Source organism: Schistocerca nitens, chromosome 4 (assembly GCF_023898315.1).
Source record: "Schistocerca nitens isolate TAMUIC-IGC-003100 chromosome 4, iqSchNite1.1, whole genome shotgun sequence".
Taxonomy (NCBI): domain Eukaryota; kingdom Metazoa; phylum Arthropoda; class Insecta; order Orthoptera; family Acrididae; genus Schistocerca; species Schistocerca nitens.
Window position 1 is genome coordinate 68,957,588 of NC_064617.1, and position 17,962 is coordinate 68,975,549.

The following is a 17,962-nucleotide window of genomic DNA, read 5'->3' on the forward strand; positions in this document are numbered from 1 at the left end:
TATTTTAAAAAACGCAGTTGATATCCTTTTGACCTACGGCAGCGCCATCTAGCGGGCCAACCATAGCGCCATCTGGTTTCCCCCTTCAAGCTAGACGAGTTTCGTTCTTTGTAGTTTTTTCGTTTGATGCTTATTTCGTGAGATATTTGGCCCGGTCACTATCAATGGAGCACCATGTAGATGCTCGTTCTTTACGCGCGCTATACGAGATTGGAATAATAGAGAATTGTGAAGGTGGTTCGAGAAATACTCACGTGGTTTAAATATTAGGACGCACTACCCGAAAAATCCCGGGAAAAATCGATCCAAAGTTTCTTACGTGCCGTATAAGAATAAAATTTTAGGCCGTTGCCGACCGGCTGTCTGGCGTAGTTGTTTAGGGCTCGGACTCTTACGCCAGAGGTCTCGGGTTCGATTCCTCCTCTGGCACCTTTTTTTTTCTTTTGTTATTGCACCAATTATTCATAAAGTTTCCCAAACCTACATTATCTTTAACAAATTAGTTACGTTATTGAATAAAAGTTATTTTCTTTTTGTCCAACAACACAATTCATGGCCGTGAGTTTTCCATTTTTCATTGTAAAGTATGTGAGGAGAAACATTGGGTTTTTAATCAGAATAACAAAGTCGATTGGGAAACATTCAATTTTTATACATGTAATAATTATAAACAAGAACCGCAGAGATAATTATCGTAAAAACAAAGCAATAATTTTTGCGACATCTTGCGCAACATATAAAAGCGAATTTTTTACAATCACAGGGCGTTTGCAATAAATCTGTACAAAAACATGCTCCATTAACATTTACGAAAATGTTTTGAGTTTCTGATAATTTTGAGGCAAACCAGGCATATTGAATCATGTCTCGGAATATTGGTGATGATAGTTGATGGTGAATTATAGAATGAATTTTTATAGAATCTTCCCGGGAATTAATTTCACGATTCTCCTGTAACAGTGCGCTGCAATTTTGCAAGCACTACAAGAAAAAAAAAAGAAGTGCCGGCGGAGGAATCGAACCCGAGACTTCTGGCGCAATGGTCCGAGCCCTAAACAACCCCGCGCCGGCTGCAACTAGGCCAGACAGCCAGTCTGAAAAGTGCTAACATTTTATACTCATAAGGCGCCTAAGAAACTTTGGATCGATTTTTCTCGGGATTTTCCTAGTAGTGCGTCCTAATATGTTAACCACGTGAGGTGTTACGGGTCCTCTTTCACCACACAAAATTGCGGACAAATCCCCGACCGCACGGTCGTGCCGTCTCCTCGTTAGATGTGATTTGCAGAGCATCCGTGTAGATGTGGATGCGGCGCGCGCGGAGGTGCGGCCGGTGCAGCTGCCGCAGCTGGGGCGGCGCCTTGTGCAACGGGCAGCGCGCCGAGAAACCAGATCCAGGGGGCTGCCGCGTCCTCCTACACCCCGGTCGCGTTTCGGCGCCGGGTATTTCGGCCGGCCAATGGGGAGCCGGCGCGGGGCTCGCGTCGCCGCGCGGCGCCTCCGCCGCCGCCAGTCGGGCTCCAACCCACCTCCTGGCAGGTCACTCGTGCTCTGTCTGCGGCCGACTCCCCTCATCCTCAAGAGCAGGTGAGTGCCGCTGCCGAGCACGCCCGTACAGTCCACACAGTCAGTGGGGACGCAATAACGTATCACTGCGAACAGCTAAGATACCTCAACACTCGATTTAACGAAAATGCAGTGACAATGAAAAATTTGTTCTGAGGCGGGACGCGAGCTCATATTTCCTGTTCATTGCGAGCCGTCGTCTTAATCATTAGGCTACCTGACAACTCCTCGTTCAATGACGTTACATCTTTATCGCTCCATTCATTCCACTTCACACATATTCCTTGTGGGGCGGTAGAACTCCGCCCACCACCGACTCCGTTTCTCGACTGGTGCTGATCGCACATATCCCGCGAGAACCTCCAGGTAGCAGTGTTCTTTCTGATATCGTATGTAAAAACACCAGTAACAATGAAAGTTCGACTGTCGACGACCATCTGAAAGAACGCATCCCATACAACTACGGCCGGCCGGGGTGGCCGAGCGGTTCTAGCCGCTACAGTCTGGAACAGCGCGTCCGCTACCGCCGCAGGTTCGAATCCTGCCTCGGGCATGGATGTGTGTGGTGTCCTTAGGTTAGTTAGGTTTAAGTATTTCTGAGTTCTAGGGGACTGATGACCTCAGAAGTTGAGTTCCATAGTGCTCAGAGCCATTTTTTTGAACCAGACAACTACTGTCTATTGTGACAGTGAAAGCAATTTAATGCCGACAGTCTGACGAGTGAAAGGAAATCTGGGCTAAAACTCTGCACCTCGCCGCTGGAAAAAAAAAAAAAAAAAAAAAAAAAAAAAAAAAAAAAAAAAACCTCCTGCTGCTAAGGGGAACGGGCCCTTAACTATAGCTGTGTTTTCGTCTCGTCCCTTAAAAAGTTGATTTGACATCAATCAGAAAACATATTTGTGCTGTATGAGCCATCTTACGATGGCTCTGTGCGGTTTCCTGAACGTTAGCAGTAAAGGTACGTCTTGTAAATCCACTGTACATAATCGCGCGCCTAGAAACTACTGCACGAATGAGAATTGAATCGTGCTGTTAAAACGCACAAATTATACGCATGAGCAGGTGTTGATAGGTATTCATACGCTACTGTGCAGTCGCTTCTATTCAGCCAAGACGTCGGATAGTACAGTGTTGAATGACTTCAAATCCTAATAGTGGCCCACACCGTAAAATTTCCTTCTCAAAGACGACGTTGTTCTCCTTAGTTCCAATGGTTCAAATGGCTCTGAGCACTATGGGACAACATCTGAGATCATCAGTTCCCTAGAACTACTCAAACCTAACTAACCTAAGGACATCACACACATCCATGCCCGAGGCAGGATTCGAACCTGCGACCGTAGCGGTCTCGCGGTTCCAGACTGAAGCGCCTAGAACCGCTCGGCCACACCGGCCGGCGTTCTCCTTAGTGCCTGATACTGTCGTAAGATGCTCACCAAGACGTCAGGTACTGTTAGTAATGTAAAATCTTTCTGCCTTGCTCGAAAAGTATTTTTGTTTATATATGAGCAGTTCCAATGGCTCACACACTACCATCATCAGATGTAAAATACCTGACTACAAACCGCGTGTCAGTGTCATAAGAAGCATACGAATTGAGTCTGCCGCTTATAATAATGCAGTTCATAGTGATATGCTCTTCGCAACCACGTATTATATATCTGGTGGTTGTTAATAAGGCATTGAAACCAGACATATGTTAACAAAAATATGTTGCGAGCTGAACACGACATTTTTGTATCACTAAAAGTATTAAAATCGCTACAATCCACTGACGATGCTACCATTTGAGATATTCTTGTTGACTGAAAAATTTCGGAAGAAATATTTCAGGGCAGCATATAGCTAAAACCATGACTAGTGAAATAAGCCAAGGAATCGTTGCAGCGACGTGCGAAAAATGGGGTTTTCTTCCCAACTTATAGCCTGATACACATAGTATTAGCCTCTAGCTCATCTTCACATTTCTTTTATTTTCAAAACGATACGAAGCGTTAAATGTGTTAGTTTACTTAATGATGCACCAAAACTTTAAAACGCATTCTCTGTTTCGTGTATGACAAGCAAATATTTCATTCTGTTGTACGACTATAAATTTTTGGAAGGAGTTTTCAGTTGTGGAAAGCAGTGTTCACTGAAGACGTCTCTATTGCTCGATTTCCCTCACACAGTTTCTCGAAGACTCGTGCAAAACACAACGGAAGGACTGATACTAGTTTCTTTCCGGATAGTGATTACAAGAAGGTTTAAAGAGCTGATGTCGCAAAATCCAACTTCCCGTCTTACAATAGTAAGCCCAGTTGCCTGAAACTAAAGAGTCCTGCGGAAATATAGTTTTACTACACTTGGTCTTAATTTTGCACCGAATTCACACAAGAGTTTTCTTGCTATGAATGTCATATGGTCCGACGAAAATATTTACTTTCTGGGCTGCGAGTGAGCAACAATCGGTTCTGCAGCCTCCCCACGGTTAAGATTAGTTATGAGTGTATTCTGTGCCGGTGTGTTGTGCCAACATGTGTGTGAAAAAAGATAGAGGGCTATGGTTTTTCCTTATAAGCGTAGCTGTTGGTCGCCGTAGCAGTCCATTAGGCGGTAGTGTTGATGGCAGCCGAGTATTTCTAGATACAGGCTCGTCACACATTGCACACCTTTGCACATAACTTCCGTCCACTTCTTTACCGCTGTGAATTGCGATGGATTTCGCATCTGACCGTTTCCTGCTGCAAGTCCAATACGTATATGTCTTTCTTTGAAACGGTTACGTATATGCGGATCTTTTTCTTTGACTGTCTCAAACATATTTGTGGACGTTTGACGAGGTACTAACAAGCAGTACTCATTGTTGCTCCTTTACCTATAACCTATGGTTCTCTCTGTACAATCAGCATTTGTTACTGATTTTTCTCTCCAGATGCCGATGGTAGTAGACAGACAACGAGTTGTCACTGAGATAACGCCAGCTTTGTTGTGCTTTCAGTTTGCCGTAAAGAACAAAGATCTTGTGTCCACTGCAGAGAGAAAGCGACCTGCAGAGAGTCATCGCCGAATACCACAGTGGTGCTTCAAAAATTCAAATCTCATTAGAGCGTCGTCGTTCTAGGTAGTTATTTTCTTTCACATGGACCGTAATATGTTCTCAGATGGCTGAGTGGTACAGAGCTGCTCGATAAAGGCAACAGTCAGCATCAAATGCTGGTCAGATGCACGCGCTTAATCATATCAGGGTAGGCTCCACCGAAGCGAACAGCCTCCTCTCAAACGTCCACTCTTGTGTTGCTTTCGCTAATTACTCATGTTTGTAAAAAAAAAAAAAAAGATTCTCCGACAGTGAAGAGGGACGAACCATTTGGGCTATTACCTGATGAGAGATGACAGCTAAATCACCTTCTCTAACGAACTCGTTACAAAAGCAACGTACATTTTAAATGCGGTCTTCTGTTCTCTAGCACTATCATTATACTGTTCCTAACAATACGCTACAGTGCAAAGGAAATGAGCATGGTAAAATTCGCTGAAGAAAAAAGAAACGAAGTGGCTTTCTTCCATCATCGAAATGTCTGCTGTTGATTACAGAAGATCTACAGGGTGTTTCAAAAATGACCGGTATATTTGAAACGGCAATAAAAACTAAACGAGCAGCGATAGAAATACACCGTTTGTTGCAATATGCTTGGGACAACAGTACATTTTCAGGCAGACAAACTTTCGAAATTACAGTAGTTACAATTTTCAACAACAGATGGCGCTGCGGTCTGGGAAACTCTACAGTACGATATTTTCCACATATCCACCATGCGTAGCAATAATATGGCGTAGTCTCTGAATGAAATTACCCGAAACCTTTGACAACGTGTCTGGCGGAATGGCTTCACATGCAGATGAGATGTACTGCTTCAGCTGTTCAATTGTTTCTGGATTCTGGCGGTACACCTGGTCTTTCAAGTGTCCCCACAGAAAGAAGGCACAGGGGTTCATGTCTGGCGAATAGGGAGGCCAATCCACGCCGCCTCCTGTATGTTTCGGATAGCCCAAAGCAATCACACGATCATCGAAATATTCATTCAGGAAATTAAAGACGTCGGCCGTGCGATGTGGCCGGGCACCATCTTGCATAAACCACGAGGTGTTCGCAGTGTCGTCTAAGGCAGTTTGTACCGCCACAAATTCACGAAGAATGTCCAGATAGCGTGATGCAGTAATCGTTTAGGATCTGAAAAATGGACCAACGATTCCTTTGGAAAACATGGCGGCCCAGACCAGTACTTTTTGAGGATGCAGGGACGATGGGACTGCAACATGGGGCTTTTCGGTTCCCCATATGCGCCAGTTCTGTTTATTGACGAAGCCGTCCAGGTAAAAATAAGCTTCGTTAGTAAACCAAATGCTGCCCACATGCATATCGCCGTCATCAATCCTGTGCACTATATCGTTAGCGAATGTCTCTCGTGCAGCAATGGTAGCGGCGCTGAGGGGTTGCCGCGTTTGAATTTTGTACGGATAGAGGTGTAAACTCTGGCGCACGAGACGATACGTGGACGTTGGCGTCATTTGGACCGCAGCTGCAACACGGCGAACGGAAACCCGAGGCCGCTGTTGGATCACCTGCTGCACTAGCTGCGTGTTGCCCTCTGTGGTTGCCGTACGCGGTCGCCCTACCTTTCCAGCACGTTCATCCGTCACGTTCCCAGTCCGTTGAAATTTTTCAAACAGATCCTTTATTGTATCGCTTTTCGGTCCTTTGGTTACATTAAACCTCCGTTGAAAACTTCGTTTTGTTGCAACAACACTGTGTTCTAGGCGGTGGAATTCCAACACCAGAAAAATCCTCTGTTCTAAGGAATAAACTATGTTGTCTACAGCACACTTGCACGTTGTGAACAGCACACGCTTAGAGCAGAAAGACGACGTACAGAATGGCGCACCCACAGACTGCGTTGTCTTCTATATCTTTCACATCACTTGCAGCACCATCTGTTGTTGAAAAGTGTAACTACTGTAATTTCGAAAGTTTGTCCGCCTGAAAATGTACTGTTGTCCCAAGCATATTGCAACAAACGGTGTATTTCTATCGCTGCTCGTTTAGTTTTTATTGCCGTTTCAAATATACCGGTCATTTTTGAAACACCCTGTACATCCACATCTTCTTCCATACTCTGCACACCACTGTGAATTACGTGCAGAAGGTACCTCACATTATGTCCCCAGTACGTTGTCCTCGATGGTGAGTGTTCATCGGAGATGAGTGCCCCAGGGAAGTGTAGTAGGCCCGCTGTTGTTTTCTATCTACATAAATGATCTTCTGGATAGGGTGGATAGCAATGTGCGGCTGTTTGCTGATGATGCTGTGGTGTACGGGAAGGTGTCGTCGTTGAGTGACTGTCGGAGGATACAAGATGACGTGGACAGGATTTGTGATTGGTGTAAAGAATGGCAGCTAACTCTAATTATAGATAAATGTAAATTCACGCAGATGAATAGGAAAAAGAATCCCGTAATGTTTGAATACTCCATTAGTAGTGTAGCACTTGACACAGCCACGTCGATTAAATATTTGGGGGTAGCATTGCAGAGCGATATGAAGTGGGGCAAGCATGTAATGGCAGTTGTGGGGAAGGCGGATAGTCGTCTTCGGTTCATTGGTAGAATTCTGGGAAGATGTGGTTCATCTGTAAAGGAGACCGCTTATAGAACGCTGGTGCGACCTATTCTTGAGTACTGCTCGAGCGTTTGGGATCCCTATCTGGTCGGATTGAGGGAGGACATAGAAGCAATTCAGAGGCGGGCCGCTAGATTTGTTACTGGTAGGTTCGATCATCACGCGAGTGTTACGGAAATGCTTCAGGAACCCGGGTCGGAGTCTCTGGAGGAAAGGAGGCGTTCTTTTCGTGAAACACCAATGAGGAAATTTAGAGAACCAGCATTTGAGCCTGACTGCAGTACAATTTTACTGCCGCCAACTTATATTTCACGGAAAGAGCGCAAAGATAAGATAAGACATAGAGGGCCATAGACACGGGTTCACAGGTAGATGCCGTGTTTCTTGACTTCCGCAAGGCGTTCGATACAGTTCCCCACAGTCGTTTAATGAACAAAGTAAGAGCATATGGACTATCAGACCAATTGTGTGATTGGATTGAAGAGTTCCTACATAACAGAACGCAGCATGTCATTCTCAATGGAGAGAAGTCTTCCGAAGTAAGATTGATTTCAGGTGTGCCGCAGGGGAGTGTCGTAGGATCGTTGCTATTCACAATGTACATAAATGACCTTGTGGATGACATCGGAAATTCAATGAGACTTTTTGCGGATGATGCTGTGGTATATCTAGAGGTTTTAACAATGGAAAATTGTACTGAAATGCAGGAGGATCTGCAGCGAATTGACGCATGGTGCAGGGAATGGCAATTCAATCTCAATGTAGACAAGTGTAATGTACTGCGAATACATAGAAAGAAAGATGCCATATCATTTAGCTACAATATAGCAGGTCAGCAACTGAAAGCAGTTAATTCCATAAATTATCTGGGAGTACGCATTAGGAGTGATTTAAAATGGAATGATCATATAAAGTTGATCGTCGGTAAAGCAGATGCCAGACTGAGATTCATTGGAAGAATCCTAAGGAAATGCAGTCCGAAAACAAAGGAAGTAGGTTACAGTATACTTGTTCGCCCACTGCTTGAATACTGCTCAGCAGTGTGGGATCCGTACCAGATAGGGTTGATAGAAGAGATAGAGAAGATCCAACGGAGAGCAGCGCGCTTCGTTACAGGATCATTTAGTAATCGCGAAAGCGTTACGGAGATTGTGGTGTCACCGCCAGACACCACACTTGCTAGGTGGTAGCTTTAAATCGGCCGCGGTCCATTAGTACATGTCGGACCCGCGTGTCGCCACTGACAGTGATCGCAGACCGAGCGCCACCACACGGCAGGTCTCGAGAGACTTACTAGCACTCGCCCCAGTTGTACGGACGACGTAGCTAGCGATGCACACTGACGAAGCCTCGCTCATTTGCAGAGCCGATAGTTAGAATAGCCTTCAGCTAAGTCAATGGCTACGACCTAGCAAGGCACCATTAGCATTACATAGCTTGTATCTAAAGAGTCTCACTTGTATCGTCAAGAGCGATGTACCACAAGGATGGATTAAAGTTAAGTATTCCAGGAGCTACGTACTTTTCTTTATAGCATTCATTACGTATCCTGTTTCAGACCTATCTATTAGCCTGCGTGAGTTATCGCGTGCCTTTCGGGTACTTCCGAGTGGCGTGGCTGTCTTGTTACGCCACAACAGAGATGATAGATAAAGTCCAGTGGAAGACTCTAGAGGAGAGACGCTCAGTAGCTCGGTACGAGCTTTTGTTGAAGTTTCGAGAACATACCTTCACCGAGGAGTCAAGCAGTATATTGCTCCCTCCTACGTATATCTCGCGAAGAGACCATGAGGATAAAATCAGAGACATTAGAGCCCACACAGAGGCATACCGACAATCCTTCTGTCCACGAACAATACGAGACTGGAATAGAAGGGAGAACCGATAGAGTTACTCAAGATACCCTCCGCCACACACCGTCAGGTGGCTTGCGGAGTATGGATGTAGATGTAGATGTAGATGTACAGAGGCATATAGGCAGTCATTTTTCCCTCGTTCTGTTTGGGAGTGGAACAGGGAGAGAAGATGGTAGTTGTGGTACGAGGTATCCTCCGCCACGCACCGTATGGTGGATTGCGGAGTATGTATGTAGATGTAGATGTCACATATAGGGTATGAAGCGCGCGAAGGTTGTCGTGGTATACGTAGCGTCTGCCAGTTCACATTTTTGCCATATCCGTGGGGCATGCTGCCGGTGGTCCAACTGACGTGTCACCATTCGTGCTGCCCCCTTTTGTGAAAGTCCAATAACCCCTGTTGGATCTGTTTCTTACGGATCCCACACAAGCGGACAAAATTCCAACATGCATCGCACGAGTGTTTTTGTAAGTAATCTCCTTTGTGGACTGCGTTTTCGCTTTATTCTGTCAAGCTGTGCGCCTGCTTCACCTACGAATGAGGCTATGTGACAAGTTCGTTTCATATCGCCACAAACTGACAGATCGAGGTATTTGTATGGGCTGACTGATTCGAATGGTGACTCACTGAAATTGCAATCCCCGTGCCAACTTCGAAATCTTATCAAGATCTGAATGGATTTTGAGCAGATTCGTCCAGATAGTACTTCATCATAGATAACTGCACCATCTGCATGAAAGGTGAGGTATTAATATTGTCTGCCGTGTCAGTGGTACGCGACGCGAACAGCAGGGGTGCCGACACGCTTCCCGCGGGCCGCGGGCACTCCTCGAGCTGCTTCCACATCTGTCGATGACTCGCCGTCCGAGGTCGGCTATCGCGGGTTGGGTTGGCCACCTCCGGCGCCCGCTGGCCGTCCGACGCGCAGCCTGGACGGCGCGCCGTGCCGATTGCTAAAGTTAGCGCCAACAGAAATATATCGCGGCCGCGAGTCAAAAATGGCGGCCGCCCGCGCCTGCGGCTGGAGAACCGGGGAAGGGAGACGGTGACGATCGCCGCCCGCCACCCACCGCCCACGCACAACCGCTGGAGACACTCCCGCCGCCGCCCCGCGTAACAAGCCGGCTCCAGGCCGACTGCGAGGAATCAAACTTCTGGCGACAGCATGTGTCCGCTGCGGAACCGCCGTTGGCTTTGAGTCCAGAGACACTACGTCACGCGGACTTCTCTCTCATTTCAAGATTATTTTCTTATATTTACATGTTTTGACGGTGCCATTATGGCCTTATCACTTTAGGACATGGTGTAAAAAAGATCTGAGGATCGTCATTACGGACTGAAACCGGTCATCGTCTAAAGAATTCATATAGTGATCAAAGACTGGAATAAAAAACATTTGACAGTATTAGATCACTGTTTGTATACGCGACCATGTCGCAGTTGGTGAGATTAGTTTCTTCTTCCTCTTATTCTTCTTTCGTATACATATATTACGGCAGGTATCGGGTGGATGTTCTCCATTTTCGTCTGCCCTGTGCCTCTTCCTTAACCTCCCAATAACTTGGTCGTTTAAGAGCAGTAGTTAAAATTACTAGTCTTTTTCTTCCCTCTCCATTCTCTTCTTCGCAATCTTTCCATTAACGACTATTCCTTCGCAATGTGTATGCCAGCCATGACGATTTCCTCATTATAACCATTGCATTAGTTTCGTTTCCTCTCATATTCTTAGAAGTGTCCGCCCCCGGTAGCTGAGTGGTCAGCGTGACAGACTGTCAATCCAAAGGGTCCGGGTTCGATTCCCGGCTGGGTCGGAGATTTTCTCCGCTCAGGGACTGGGTGTTGTGTTGTCCTAACCATCATCACTTCATTCCTATCGATGCACAAGTCGCCGAAGTGGCGTCAAATCGAAAGACTTGCACCAGGCGAGCGGTCTACCAGACGGGAAGCCCTCGTCACACGACATTATCATTATCTTAGAAGTACTCCTCATCCGCTATTCTATCAGCCAGCTCCATTTTCAGCACGTTTCTTCACAAACACATTTCAAAACGATCCAAGCCTGTCATAGTTTTTCCTAATTTTAGAAGTCAGTCGTCTAGAAATGTCTAAATGATAAAACCTCCTATGTTTAACCGATTTTCTATTTAGGCCGTAAAGCCATTCTCAAGTGATTCATTATTGTCCTATGGCACTAAACTCACATTCGAGGGCGCCCATACCCGAGGAAGGGAAAAAATATAGTGTATTTTTTTTTCTTTTTTTTCACATGGCTGTACGTTCAGAGACCGTGGATAGTTACAATTGAAAGATAAACAGCCCTCGGTCAATATATTTTGAACAAATTAACCTGGTTTCAACACTGCTAGGAGTGTCTTCTTCAGAATTTAAAACAAAGAATGATCTTTGTTCTCTAACATGGTCACAGAATAATGACTAAAAACGTATGATAGGGTATATGTACGGAATCATCGTAAAAGACTGACAGTACTTATATGTCATTTATAAAATAATAAATATGCCAAAAGGGCATTAGTCACAAAGCTATTTAAGATAAAGAAAACTGTAATGGCGAGCCACTAAGGGCTGCTCAAAAAATGGTGCAAATGGCTCTGAGCACTATGGGACTTAACTTCTAAGGTCATCAGTCCCCTAGAACTTAGAACTACTTAAACCTAACTAACCTAAGGACATCACACACATCCATGCCCGAGGCAGGTTTCGAACCTGCGACCGTAGCGGTCACGCGGTTCCAGACTGTAGCGCCTTCAACCGCTTGGCCACCCCGGCCGGCAAGGGCTGCTCGTTACTTGCGTGGTGCAGGTTGCAAAACGGACTTATGCGCTTTTGGCATATTTATTATTTTATAAATGACATATAAGTACTGTCAGTCTTTTACGATGTTTCCGTACTTATACCCTATCATACGTTTTCAGTCATTATTCTGTGACCATGTTATAGAATATAGATCATTCTTTGTTTTAAATTCTGAAGAAGGCACTCCAAGCAGTGTTGAAACCAGGTTAATTTGTTAAAAATATATTGACTGAGGGCTGTTTCTCTTTTAATTGGAAATATAGTGTAGTCAGGTGTTTTTCTTTCAGTATTGCACACGTTTTCAACTGTGTCGGAACTCGAACTTTTTTGTGGCTACTTACAAGTCGCCATTCGTTTTGCTGTGTAATAGAAATACTCCATACCCCCATGTCTAGGAACTCTCCCCCCCCCCCCCCCCCTACAAACTATCTTATAGGCGCCCTTGGCCACACTGCATGCCGCAGCACATGTCACGAGTATTGCATGTGATGTTCTTGAACTCTACTACGATGTACAATGTGACGCCTCAGTACCCTATGACAATAATGAATCACTTGAAAATGGCTGCAGACCCAGAATTACAATACTCTCCAAGAGGAGACGAAACAACAGATGCAGAATGTTTTGTCATTTTTACTGTCAAATATCGTCCCTGCCGGCCGGTGTGTCCGAGCGGTTCTAGGCGCTTCAGTCTGGAACCAATCGACCGCTATGGTCGCAGGTTCGAATCCTGCCTCGGGCATGGATGTGTGTGATGTCCTTAGGTTACTTACGTTTAAGTAGCTCTAAGTTCTAGGGGACTGATGACCTCAGATGTTAAGTCCCATAGCGCTCAGAGCCATTTGGACCATTTCTTGCGTTTTGCCTGTCCATGATTCGCTGCCGTACGATATTGCACTCCAGACAGAACATTTCGCGAATCTCTTCCTTATTTTCATCGGAACTATTGTTGCTGTCAACAGGCCTATCATCTTTTCAAATGCTGTTTTACTCATAGACATTCCATTTCTTATTTCCTCCACATAGCTTCCATTTTCTACCGCCAAACTTTCTAAGTTTCTAAAACACTCTACTTGTTTTTGGGGTCGTTCCTACGAATGACATTTTGACGGGACCTTCATGTCTGATGATTCTGATCATTCTTCCCACAATTACAAACCTCTCCATCATAAATTGATAAATTGTACCTCTGCCTCTGCTTCAGCCAATACTGATTGATCATCGCCATACCTAATTGTCTTTATCCTTTTTCGATGCGGATACAGATGAGACTCGTGTTAGAAGAGGCGTTAAACAACGACGTTGTTTACCATCAACGCTTTCCAATATTTCTGCTGAGAAACTAACGGATAAGGTATTATAAACGGCAGAGGTATAATAGTAGGACGAACATAAGCATCGGTCATATATTCTGTCTGTTTCTCATCCTTGAAAGATATTACTCCTGCCGTCCGCAATTAGCTCGATACCGTACCACGACTTTTGTGGACTAGCGGTGTTTCTCGTCTCGCCCCAGGTTTCCACATCGATTTTTTTCCGCTGTAGTTGCTGGGAATTTCAGTCCAGTCCCGTTTTGCGATACGTGTACAAACTTTTTCTGGCTCAGGCGTAGGGTTTTGTGTTACACCATACCTATCCATAATTACATAGCTTTCGTCGTAATTTCAGTTATATTTACGTTTCTAGGTACGTCAGTAGTTTTTACACCATATGCTCAAAAGGGAGGGAAGAACGCAGTACTAGAATTTCGCGTCTCATTGAGAAGGGGCTCATTCGAGTTAAGCCACTAGTTAAGTTGGACAGAGACGCGTCAGGCGCCAGCGATGGTGATCCTCAAGCAATTTTCCCCGGCTGTTTCCGTGAAACTTACAAAAACACCTAGATTAGGACAGCCGGAAGACGGATGGTTTGACCCCCTCTCCCCACAACGTCTTACTCAGTTTGCTACTTTTCTTTTCCCTCCAATAGTCGTCTGTGAGATCTCACTGGAAGGGCACGTTCCATCATTCCACGCAGACTAAAACTTTTTCGGCTCGCCGGCAGCTTGGCACATTTCGTTTTTCCACAGGTTATCCATCCAAAACATTTTTCGTTATATTTCAAACTCTTTTTCCTTTTTGTCATTGTTGTTTATTGTGCTAAAAATACGTCTCCATTTTTGCCGAATATCCATCTATTTCTGTTGTATATATGTTAGTTATGAGGGTCTTTTTGGATATCTATACTTTTATTTTCTTTGCTTATAACTGCCGTTCTCACAGCATAATGGTCGAAAATATTTGCGTACTGAATAATGTAGAGAATAGTACAGACCAGGATGGACCTATTGACAAAAGAAGCCACATCTTGAGGATACTAAGACACTGAAGTAACTGCCGTTTTCACTCAGCTGTGCCGACTTGAGAGACCATGAACGGAACTAACTATCGCTCCTAGAGGTTGTGGTGAGCCATTGTCAGTAGATAGGCCCGAGAAGGAATACTCCGTCTGCGACAGAAATTTGGTTGCCTTCTCTTCGGGGCTGAAACTCCCTCCAGGTCACCCGATTTTACGTCTATACAGTTGTCATAAGCCGTTCAGCGTGAATGCAGGGATAGTTCGTGAAACAAAGACCACAATCCATTCCCGTGTCTATTCTTGTCCAAGAGACATCGAAATCATCTGGAAGCCAGACTCTGCTATTACTTCCACCCTTCGTTTCGTTTCCTCCCCTAGTTTCTTCGTGCTGAAGAAGTGTGTGCCTTTGCAACAGTTATAGCCTGCACGCCAGAAGAGTAACAGAGCTTTCTCGAGAAGGCATATTAGCGCGAGATGATACCCACTAAGTGGATAGCGTATAGTAGCGACTAATAAATAATAAATGTCGTGTGACTAGGGCCTCCCGTCGGGTAGACAGTTCGCCGAGTGCAAGTCTTTCGATTTGACGTCACTTCGGCGACTTGCGCGGCGATAGGGATAATATGATGATCATTAGGACAACACAACACCCAGTCCCTGAGCGGAGAAAATCTCCGACCCAGCCGGGAATCGAACCCGGACCCTTGGGATTGACATTCTGTCGCGCCGCCCACTCAGCTACCGGGGGCGGACATAGTAGCGACTGAAAAGGAGAAATTGCAGAGTCAAGTGAGCAAGAGAAAGGCTTGCATTAGCAGCAGCATCATCATATTGTACTAATAAGATTCTAGTTTTTTCGTTTTGTGAAGTTTTCTGGGAATTTAAAGCCTTATCAAGATCTGCCTGAGTATTTGTGCAGCTTTATTCAGATAATACTTCAGTTTGTCATCATGTTCTAAGGTTGTGAGAATAGTTTTGTGCCTTGATGTAAACTTAACTTAAAGACCGTTAGAATACGTACAATAAAATGAGACACTGGTCACTAATAACTACTAGACAACGAGCCATATATCGCGCTCTAAAATAGCCGCACCGTTTCTATCGCTCGAAGAACTGTGCCACGTAACAGCACTTACTCTGATGGCTTTACGCGTAACTTGTCCAATACCAGATATACACCAAGATATACCCAGGTACTGTTGCATACACAAAAGTATACGTAAGTGCTGTGCGTTTGCTGATCCGTGTTTGCTAGTCTCGTATCACAACTGCAGGTTGATAAATGCTTTCTTTCCAGCGAATAAGAATATATAATCACGAATATTATAAAAGAGCGAACATTAAAACTCATGGGAAACTAAATTTGTGTTATCATCCCTGCTCAAACAACGCTGGTATAATATAAAACAGTTCACTGCCCCTGAGTTGCTTGAAGTTTCGACAGTGGATATTCCCCAATACATGTGCTTCCAAAATGACTAGACATTATCATGTTTCCACCTCGTTTTTATAGTTTGCCAAGAGAGGCATTCCTGTGGTAAAACATTGGACCTGGCAGGACCGTTGTTCGTCCTGGTTTGGGTTTCCTGTGGTTTCCCTAAACCGCTTAAGGGGAATGCCAGGATGATTCTTGAGAACAGCATAGCCAGTTTCCTTCACCATTCTTCATCAAGCAGAGCTAGTGCTCCGTGTCTAACGCGGCGTTAAATCCTAATCTTCCTTCCGTTCAGCTTTCTACAGCTGTGTGTATATTCCACAATACACCATACAGTGCATGTTCAAGGCTACTTTCCACTAGTATTAGCCACTTCACGTAACATTCGCGAAAAGAGTAAGGGTAAAAGAAACTGTATACAAGCCTCGGCAAGTGCGCCAATCTCTCTTGTATCATGATCCCAACATATGATAGAATCATTAAATGCCGTAATCTCTCTTATGTCATGATCCTGACATACGATAGAACCAGAAAAATTATTGAAAATTCCTCCTCGCACACCGATTCTCTAAATTAGTCAACATGATATAACGAGAACAACGTCGCGTTTCTTCAGAGATCCTCATCTAAATTTCTTAGGTGCTTCTGATAGACTTTCGTGTGTCTTTAACCGAGCTGTTACGATCCTAGTTCCTTCAACGTCTTCTGACGGGCCCACTTCATGACTCCAAATACTGGGGAAGCGATGCAGAATAAATCGCACGAACTTCTTCCGTGCTGTTTCCATTAAGGAAGCGCTACACTTCGCCATAATTCTCCCAACAATCTGTCTCAGATTAGCTATTCCTGCTAGAAGCTTTTTGCCCTCGTTTCATTTCATACCACTTCATAGTAACACTCCAAAGATACCACAATAAGTATTTGGAACAGTAGAAATATCATGTAGGTTGTGTTATATTTTCTAGGATCTCTCAATCTAGTTTCTCTATTATCATTCTCATATGTCTCCTGAGAGCGATATTCCCTTTGAAACTTGTAAATTACGACATAATTATGGTTCTAATTCTGTTTGCAATTCAAGAAACATCTAATGTATCCTATATTTCGCAGACGATATTATCAGCTTTTCTTAAACAGGTTCTGCAATGAGATCATTACAGATGAAACATAAGATCATTTTTGTGAGTTTTAAGACGGCGGAAATTCAATTTATTGACATATTACAGTCCACGGTTCAGATGCGTGCTACAGAAAAGAGGGCACTTGCATATATGTATCGATAGTTGTGTCCTTCACTGCCTCTAACAAATTCTAAGAAACCTATCACAGAAGTTAATCTTTACATCTTACAGTAATGGGCCTGAAAACTGGTACATACTAGAACTGACTCTAATAATATATGACACTCAAAATTGTGAGAAAGCGTTTCAAAAGCGCTGTTGTGATTATCGGTTCAGGCATGCGTGTTATCTTTCAATGTGGAACGAAGAATGTACTATGGAGCTCTGTTTCAGTTTGGGAAAACAGTACATTTCTTGTTCTACTTTCCGCAGAGAAATCTCAGGTAAATGTCAAAAACTGTTCCGCATCCATCTGTTCGGGAGAACACGTCTAGATCACGATTAATAAAAGTACCGCAGGGTTAATCTGGCTACTACTGAGCGCAAAGCTTGCCAACGAAAACGCAGTCTTCTTTTTCATGTCTGATCTGACGTACATTCAGAACACGGGAAGACCATTCTGCAGTTCCTGCTGGCCCTTATTACTACAGTCCCTTGCGTTCAGTTAAAAACTCTGTCTCTACACTCGTTGTGTCCTTGACATGCCAGTCTCTGCATGGTGATCACATTCTATGACTAATCGAGAGAATGATGACCATTCGCCTATGAGCCGCTGACATCGTGTGAAAGCGTTTAATCTATTCGGCCTTACTCAGACGATGACACAAAATGGTCCAAGCAGCGCATTACCGTACGCTCAGATATGCAGACATGGTGAAGCACCAGTATTTCACTTTTTTTTTAGTGTAATACTTTTTGAAGGACCCGTGACTCAACGTTATTCAAGCAAGAGTGTCGCACATTTGGTCTATCCGGTACCACCCAAAGACCACATGCCGGGCCAATATACTGTAAGAAAGAATTAGCTTAACAGACTTGTGAATATACTTACCAAAACTCGCGATAAACACAGTGAAATCATTATTCTTAAAAATTTAAGGCATGTCCCTAGATTCCGCCTAAAAAGGGGTGGTGTTGCTGTGGCCTTCAGTCCCGAGATTGCTCTAATGCAAC

The 17,962-nt window shown here is 44.5% G+C and overlaps 1 protein-coding gene across 4 annotated transcripts in view; it reads left to right on the forward strand.

The window, feature by feature from the left end:
- Positions 1 to 1,471: 1,471 nt before the first annotated feature.
- LOC126251499 (troponin I) overlaps positions 1,472 to 17,962 on the forward strand; it is a 148,421-nt gene continuing 131,930 nt past the window's right edge. For 2 of the 4 annotated variants that reach the window (XM_049951973.1, XM_049951972.1), the window contains exon 1: positions 1,472 to 1,587. The gene's annotated coding sequence lies outside the window, so the exon portion shown is untranslated. The remainder of the gene's footprint in view (positions 1,588 to 17,962) is intronic. The other 2 variants (XM_049951974.1, XM_049951971.1) reach the window with 2 other exon arrangements.